General features: G+C 32.6%; 1 long non-coding RNA gene across 1 annotated transcript; it reads right to left on the reverse strand.

Moving 5' to 3' along the window:
• Positions 1-1,829: 1,829 nt before the first annotated feature.
• LOC122598844 lies at positions 1,830-9,175 on the reverse strand. Its single transcript, XR_006323757.1, has 3 exons — positions 8,942-9,175; positions 7,915-8,065; positions 1,830-2,005 (listed from the first exon to the last, which is right to left on the reverse strand). It is a non-coding gene; the product is annotated as an uncharacterized LOC122598844 (long non-coding RNA).
• Positions 9,176-9,674: the final 499 nt, after the last annotated feature.

Below are 9,674 nucleotides of genomic sequence, written 5' to 3' on the forward strand. Positions count from 1 at the left end.
ATATGTTAGTTTAGCATATTTATGAGACGTTAGTCATTTACTCATTTATTTATTTATATATTACTATTGATATGTTGTGTAGTTGTTCTTATTGAATTGCATTTGATGTGTGACAACTTTTATCTGATTGCTTTAAGTTGTTTGTCAATGCAATCTTTTATAACCAAAATCATTTATCTATATATTGCTATTGATATGTTATGCTTATTAATTTGCATCTGGATTTTTAATTTGTTTGTCAATGTAATCTTTTATAACCAAAGGCCACCATCTACATATTTACACACTTTTACCATCGTTGTTCATCATATGCATCGACATACATTCTACAGAATGTATCTTTGAGGCCGTGGTCCCTGTAGTATGTAAATCTTTTTTCATTTCATCATGCTCAATGGTTATATGGATGATTGTTCATTTGTTAGATTGATTCAAAGGGATTATATAATATAGCCTGCTTTCTCAAACTTTTACTTGCAGTTTGTTGAAACAAGAGTGTTATGGGTCAAAACAAAGCATCAGAATGATACTGCAAAGTGTAAACTAGAAACTAAAGACCGGAAGTTCTTTCACCATGTATCGATTAGTTCTAATGAGTCAAGATCCTCATTTTATGGGCTTTTGTGTTTTGTGTGTAAATGGAAGCTGCATCATTTTTAGTATACCTATATTTTGTAATATGTGATGTCCGTACAACTTGATCTATCTTTTTTGTTACTTTTCAATTATGCAGGCTTTTAAAAAAAAAATTCTTCCCGCCGCAACGCGCGGGGAAACCAACTAGTTTGCTAATAAAATAAAAGAGTGTTTTGAAAAAAAGAAGTTATTTAGGCTATCTGGAGTGGAGCAACTTGGAGAGGCAATCCACTGCTCATCGCCGCCAGATCGCCAGGCACACCACCCCGGGTCGGCGATCCACGTTTTGAGCGACTTGTATGAGTTGCAAGGAAGTTGTTGACCGGGTGTGTTTTCTTCTTGACTTTCTTAATTTCAATACCTTTAATATTAATATTAATTATATATATGTAATATATAGACATGTACAGTGGAGATTAAAATTTTTTTTACTGGCGGCTGCCATGGAGAATTGGAGAGGGTGAAAACTGATCCACACAATGTTGATGATGAAGATTTTTATATTAAATACTTTTTCATTTTTAACCCTACACTTTAGTATATCGTAAAAGTTACTCATAATCTTAACATAAGTTGAACGTTCCCTATGTAATATTTTATTTAGAATTTATAATAACATCTAAAAAATATATATATATTTTTGTATTTTTAATGTTTTAATTATGTAATGTATTGTATTTTTAAGTTTTAAATAAATAACAATGTGTTTTATTTTAAATAAAGTCAAATACAAAAAAAAATTAAAAAAATAATAAATCAATCATTAGCCTACCCACCTTCCAGACAACTTCAATCCCTTTTTTTCTCAGGCAACCCTTAGCAACCCAGGATGCTACATGACACAATGTGGTGAAAGTAGTCTCACCAAAGCTTTTTTGTGACACTTTTTGTTATTGTGACACTTTTTATTGCGTCATTGTTGACAAAAGACCCTTTTGTGGTATCTGGTTTGTGTTAATAAAACTAACCGTCACATTATAAAATTTGTTATATTCTACAATTATTTTAATTTGTCTAAACTATTTTAATATCTACATCAAAAAATGTCAATTATGATATTTAAAGAAATTATACAAATCCATCATCTCATCTTTGACCAATACAAACAATTTGAAAATGTACATTAACAAAATCACAAGATTACAATTAAATTATACAAAAAATTTTAATATATGAAATAAACAATAGCATAACTTTGAAATAGAAAAAATCAATCGTCTTTCAACAAAATATGAAATAAACAATAGCACAACTTTGAAATAGAAAAAATCAATCGTCTTTCAACAACTATGTCTTGTGCACATAATCTAACTAGCAAAGTAGACTTGATTGGGAAAAGCTCAACTTCGTTCAAGAGATGTTGTGCAATCTGTATCCAAATGAAAATACTTACATTAATTACCCGTCAAAGAAAATAAAGAGTATCCAAATGACAAGGTTTATTTCTATCTATGATCTATATCTATATCTATAAATCTATAATCCTTATAGAAGGTATTGAAGTTAAGTTTAAGCATCCTTTTTATTCCCATAATACCCTCCACATTTACATTATATTTTACACATTATGTTTTTAACTACCGGAATTACCCTTAAAAAAAATTAAACCCACAAAAGATGTACCCACAAATTACTCGATCTTCAATCTCACATTCTCACTGATGATTCCCAGCAACCCCAATCTCCTCCCATTTTACAACCACCTAATCCATTGTCACCACCATCTCAATCTCCGTCGCAGTTTATATCGCTGGAATCTCACAAATCCCCCAACCACCTGTGCCATATCCCCTAGCCACCGCCGCCTAAATCCAACCACCGCCGCCGAAATCTCACAAATCAATGATGGCAAAAACAAATCGATTATCGGAATCTCATAAATCGATTATGGAATCTCACAAATCAATGATGGATCTCACAAGTTTGATCTCAAATCGTGATGGATTTCCCATCCACTGCCGCCTGAATCTCACTAATGGTTTATGGTAAAAAAAAAAATTTTTCTCACAAAAAATAATTTTGGAATTATGGAATCTCACAAATCGATGATAGACTATTTACTTGAGTCGGATGAATTATGATGTACTTGGTATATTCATTAGTCGAATCTTGCTCTATTTCAGGTTCATTATTGTCGCATAAACATTTAAGTTGGTATACCATATATGTGAGATTAATGGAAGTAAAAGTTATTTAGTTGTACTATAGATATATAAACCGTTGCACTACATGATTTTATTGACATGAATATGCTTTGTTAATAATATCAATTTTTTATTGTAACACAAGCTATGCGGAGATGAAGTTGAGCTGTCAACCAAGTAGGCCCAGGATCAACGCTCCCAAGCACAACCACTTAAAAAAAGCCTCTTCGTTTTCATTCATTATTTGAGGATATATATATATATATATATGACCTTTATTTTGAAGAACCTATTTTTTTTTAAGAAATGTGAGAACTCATAAATTTCATATTGGATTACATGTTTTTTTTTGTTTATTCACATGTGAAATGTTATAAAAATATATGTTGTAGAAGAATTTTTGTTTTCAAAACCTTATATGTAGCCGTTTGTCACATGTGAACAGAAAACGTGAACAAATTCATTCACAAGTTCACAAAAGGCTACTTTGAAAGTTTCTTAAAAAAGTTTCTTTTACAACATACATTTTTATATCATTTCACATATGAATGAAAAGAAAAACATTTAAACAAACATATAATTTAAGAGTTCTCATGGTTCTTAAAAAAATAGTTATCAAAATAAAAGAAACTATATATATATATATATTTATATACAAATATGTATGTATATGCCCAGGTCAAATTTGGTTACTTTTGTTGAGCTCAAATAAATACCGATTTTAGGTTAATTTATTTATAATTATGTGTTTATGTATAAGATATGAAATTATAATGAATTTTAGGTTTCATTGTTGAATATGATGGATCAAATGATAGTGATTTAGGTGCCTTCTTTTTTCTTTTCTTTTTTTGTTTTTTTTTTTAAATTCATATAGTTAGTACTTAACTAGATTTTAGACCCGTGTCCAACACTGGACACAGGATTTATGATATTATCAATATTAGATGTTCATACATTTAAGTCATAAAAACTTATAATGTTGAAGAAATACGGTTCTAAGTGTTATATTTTGCAAGTTGTAGTACAATAATCATATGTTTGTCACTGTCATTATTAGCCTCGACATATTGATGAAATTGTTTGCCGTAGTCATTCCACAAGCCACATGCTATATATAATAATTTCTCCATTATAGAATATTTTGAAACCAGTTGTACTCAAAATGTGATATTATTATGAAAGATAATTAAGAATAAAAGATATATACATATTTGTGATCTTGTGCTTGACATTCAAGTATATGTATTTAATCATGTTGCGCGTCCATAACACGCATAGCTTTATTTTCAATCACTAATTCTATGATAATATGATAACAATTAAGATTGTTTTTATATTATTTGATAACAATTAGGACTCTTGATTTGAGTGACAACTGTAACTTTAAATATTAATATGCAAAACTAATATATAAAAAAGGAGAAAATTATGCACTTTTTTGATTGAGTGATAGAATGAATCTTGAATGGAGTTTATATTGATTTGGATTTAGGATTCAAGTAACCCGCTGTTATAAATCGTGTTTGGGATATGTATCTAGATGTCACATTGTATTTATATCAAATATTAAACTAAATATTAATATTTATAATTATAAAAATCTAATCTAATATTTGTTAATAAGTCATTGGGTTTTGAAATAATTTTTTGGTAGAAAATATTTCATATGTTGAAAAAAATTTTATTTAATTAAATGATTGAAAATTTTAAAAAGTTCTTTCAAGTTGATGGCTAAAAATAAATATAAATTAAGTATTCAGGGAAAAAAATATAAATTATTAATGGAAAATAAAAAAGTGTAAATTAATGAGACTTTTTCTACAAATCAATATAAATATTAATACAATAATATATTTGGATAATGATTATTAGGATTTTTAATAGTTACTTTTAAGATATATTTATGTGTAAGATTTGAGGTTAGGGATGGCAGCAAGGATTTTTGACTGATGATTAGAGGAATTAAGAAAATTCTGAAAAAATATACGTGTGTAAAATGATCAGAACACAAGATTGAGACATGAGAAAGTGGAGTTGGTGAGTAGGTACATTTCATAAACCATGAAATTCTTGGATGCATACAACTTATATCAGTGACTTTGTATTATAATTAGATCAGTAGTAAATATAACTTTACAGCCGGACAATTTGATGATATGGTTAGTGTTCGACCCGACAACAAGCAACTTCCGGCATAACGTGTTAAGAGAAGTTTTGTTAATATGTGGTGTTATATTGTAGGTTTGATATCTATTTTTTTATTTATCAAGTTTAGTTTTGTAAAAAGCTAATGTGCAGTTTCTCTTACTTGCTTATGTATAGGAACCTTTTGCTCTTCCGAAAGAAAAGTTAAGGTATGTTGACATAAAGGTATTAAATTTGATGTACACTTTGTGTGCACTGATATAAAGTTATCATTATGTTTTTGTTTGTTTTTAGCGTTTTGATTAACTGTTTGTTGGGGAGTTTTGCCTAGAAATTCTTGTTACGAATTTGAAAAACACAAAAGTTTTTTGTGAATTTCTTTTAGATAAAAGGGTTTTAGATTTTACTACATTTGAGAAAGTTGTAATAAATAATTGTGTTGTAATACACAGAAGCAATTTTGTATATTTGTTGACAGCAGCAGCTGCTATGATGGTGTATCTGATGCAAAGCAGAAGGTTGATTTTTAATTAGAGATACCTGTTAGAATATGAACACATAAACATACATAATCATGAGTAAGCGCAACGGAAGAAATCGAAACATATATGCAATCAAATTAATTAACAGAGAATAGAATCGAAACGTGTACCTTATATGCAAAGATCCAATAAGATAATAATAATAAGATTATTATTAATGCTTAGGGTTTAAAGCAAAACTCCTCCACGATCGCACACTAGACAACCCGAGTAATGTATGCTAGTACCCCGATCACGAACCTAAACAACCCTTTGTTTAAAACCCTTAAACTTAAAATCAAAACCGAAAACCCTTAGAGGATGAGGGCTTCGGCCGAACTAAAGAAAAGAGGGAGAGAGGAGAGAATTTGTTTTGTGAATAAATGAATGAAAACCTAGAATTAACCCTTGTATTTATAGGGAAAAATTAGGTTAACATTAACTTGGAAAATAAGTCAAGTTAAGGCTTGAAAAGCCCTTAACCAAACCGTCCCATATGATGGAATTTAGGTCCAAGTCCACTTTCTAATTTTCACATTTTAATCCTCCTTTTTAATCAATTAAATATAATTAACCCTTTAATTATGTTTAATTAATTATTTCGTGATCAAACTAATTAATATATTACTTTAATATATCAATTGTTATTATCGAGTTACCGTGTCATTTCGTGTTACCCCGTAGGCTTAAACTATTCCCGGACATGCGACTTATAATAATATGATCATATGCCAACAGCTCCCACTTGAGCATGTTATTATAAAAGCAATAACATTGGTTGGCGTCTAGCAACACTCCAATGCTCCCGGAAATATTTAAGAATAGATTGTTAAATTGCCAAGTTGAAATGATTTAGTCTTTAATATCCCTTTGTTCAGATACCCTTGTTAATTATGAATATGGATCAATGTCATTTCATAATATGATCATATCCCTTTGATTCCAAGTATGAATGCTGTTTCACCCAAGTCTTTCATAGCGAAACACTTTCCAAGATAAGATTTAACGTCTTTCAACATTGGAATGTGATTTCCTATTATCAATATGTCATCGACATATAAGACAAGGAAAGTAACATTACTCCCACTAGCTCTGCGATATACACATGGCTCATCAGGATTCTGAACAAAATCAAACTTTTTGATCTCTTCATCAAACCTTTTATTCCAACTCCTTGACGCTTGCTTTAGTCCATAAATGGACCTTTGAAGCTTGCATACTTTGTTGGGATGTTTTGGATCGACAAAACCTTCAGGTTGGTCCATATAGACTTCCTCGTCTAGAAAACCATTCAAGAAAGCGGTTTTGACATCCATTTGCCATATCTCAAAGTCATAGTACGCTGCTATGGCTAAGATGATCCTAATAGCTCTAATGTCCGCAACCGGAGAAAAGGTTTCCTCATAATCAACTCCAAAGAGTTGAGTATAACCTTTCGACATAAGACGAGCTTTATAGGTGTGTATATTTCCATCCATGTCGGTCTTCTTCTTGAAGATCCATTTACACCCAACGGTTCTACCATTTGGTGGAAGATCAACTAAGCTCCAGACTTGATTGTCTTTCATGGATTTCATTTCCACATTCGCAGCTTCAAGCCATTTTTCAGATTCCGAATCTGATAATGCAGCATTGAAATTAGGAGGTTCATTCAAATCTCCTACCACGTGTTGTTCAGACTCAATCATAAGATTTAATCTATCACGAGCACGTATGGTCCTTGAGGACTTACGAAGTGGAATCGCTTCATCTTCAACTTGAAGTTCATCTTGAGATTCATCTCTTTGAACATTCCCCCCCCCCCCAAGTTGAAGATTGCTAGTATCTTTAGAAGTTGACACATATTCTTCATGCTCATCAAGTTCAACAATCCTCCCACTGTCTTCTTGAGATATGAGTTTCTTTTCAAAGAACTCAGCATATCGATGAACCGTGACAGTGTTTTCCGTAGGAAAGTAGAAGTAGTGACCCATCGTTTCCTTTGGGTATCCTACAAAGATGCAATTGACAGATCTAGGTGCAAGCTTGTCAGGCGTATCTCGTTTCACGAGCGCCTCACATCCCCAGACCTTTAAGTAAGACAATTGAGGAACACTTCCATGCCACAATTCATGCGGTGTCTTGTCAACTTTCTTAGTTGGAACCATATTGAGAATGTGAACAGCAGTCTCGAGGGCATAATCCCAAACCGAAAAAGGAAGAGTCGTATGAATCATCATTGATCGAACGATTTCCAACAAGGTTCGATTCCTCTTCTCCGAAACACCATTGTGTTGAGGAGTATATGGAGGAGTAAGCTATTGAACTATTCCACAAGCTTTAAGATAATCCTTAAACTCTTGACTTAAGTTGTAACACCCCAACAAGGCGGAATCATGGGGTATCACAAGAAAAGCACAACACGACATGGAAATTATGTAGAGTAAAACTAAATGCATAAAAAGATCAAGTTAATCCATACGAACCATTCAGTAGTGCAAGTAACCGGGTCACATCTAATCATAAACTCCAAATCGGGAATAATGAATCACGGATCCAAGAAGTCCAAGTCCATATCCAAATCTAGCCTAATCAAGCAATCAATCATCCAATACATCTTTGAGGTAACCTGTTCACCTGAAAAGTGTACTAAAACGGGTCAACATAAAGTTGGTGAGTTCGTAGGGACAAGTAATAGGAAACAAGTGTGTCGGGATATCAACTATTAACGACATACGAGGATTAGAATACCTAATCACGTTCCAAGGAAACCCTAAAAGGTTTCACGTTAGCACAATATCAATACAATCAACGTTTAACAACAACGATTCATAAAATGATTAGCAACGTTCAATAACGTGGGCTCAAAAAACCATAACGTGGATATAAAGATACCCATAACGTGGATTCAACAATCCATAACGTGGATATAAAGATACCCATAACGTGGATTCAACAATCCATAACGTGAGTATAAAGATACCCATAACGTTGCGACTTATATAATGAATAGTGCTCCATATAACGTTCACAAATCATCCAAACCACCATGCACATACATTTCATACGACTTTATATTTAAGGAATCTTTGATGTTTATATATAGGGTCACCCGCAGCCTTCCCACCACATCTCTAACTCATCAAATGTATGATCGTCTTCCATGTATGTACAACTATCCTGATCACATCACATAATCCAACATCGTATGCATATTCAACCAAATGACATATAATTATACGTTGCACAACAATTACGTGTAATGAATGAACACGAGTAATGTCAATATCAACCCATGTACCATATGTTTGCGAATGTCATAATGCATATCATAAGCGTGGCCATCAAGTCATCAACCGTCAGGTAATCAATCAAAACCATATCTCAATCAAATAATCAATCATACAATCAATAAGTCGTCAATCAAATCAACCAAACAGTCAAAACAAACACGTATGCGTACACTTTTCAGCCCGAATCTCAATTGAGTAGGGAGAGGTTTACGAAACTCACCTTGATCGGCAATAGCAATATAACAGTGACCATAAGCGTTCAACGAGCATCACAAGTTCACACCTTAGACAATCATCATAGCATAGCCAAAAACAGCAGCAGTTCTGCCCGTTTGCAGCACCAAAAACAGCAGCAAAACTGCAGATTTTCAGCAGCAAAAACAGCAGCAAAACTGCACGTTCTCAGCACCAAAAACAGCAGCAAAACTGCACGTTTACAGCACCAAATACAGCTGCAAAAATGCACGTTTTCAGTACCAAAAATAGCAGCAAAACTGCACGTTTTTAGCACCAAAATCAGCAGCAAAACTGCACTGTTTTTGCAGCGAAAACATCAGCAAAACAACAAATCTGCATTAATTCAGCACCACAAACAGCCATAACTTTCAGCACTAAAAACAGGGTGGTCCTGTCGAAGAAAAATCTGGGCAGCAGCAGTTCAAGAACAGGTCACGACCCAAACACCACCTTAAACCCAAATTCTCGCATGGAACATTGGTTTGTGAAGATCCAGAACATGTTTTAGGTGATGATGAACGTGATGGATGTAAACAAATTCAGTCCCTCTTCCAATTCGATCAATTTCATATTAATTTTTGTTTTAACCTAGTTTATGAACACAAACCCTAATTTTTGATTTCAATGATTTTTAGCTCGAATCTTGACCAGAAGTCGTTTGTAGTAGTTTAAGAATATGGTTACAAACGTAACCCATTTCAAGGACTCGACCCATT

This window comes from Erigeron canadensis, chromosome 5 (assembly GCF_010389155.1).
Source record: "Erigeron canadensis isolate Cc75 chromosome 5, C_canadensis_v1, whole genome shotgun sequence".
In the NCBI taxonomy this organism is placed as follows: domain Eukaryota; kingdom Viridiplantae; phylum Streptophyta; class Magnoliopsida; order Asterales; family Asteraceae; genus Erigeron; species Erigeron canadensis.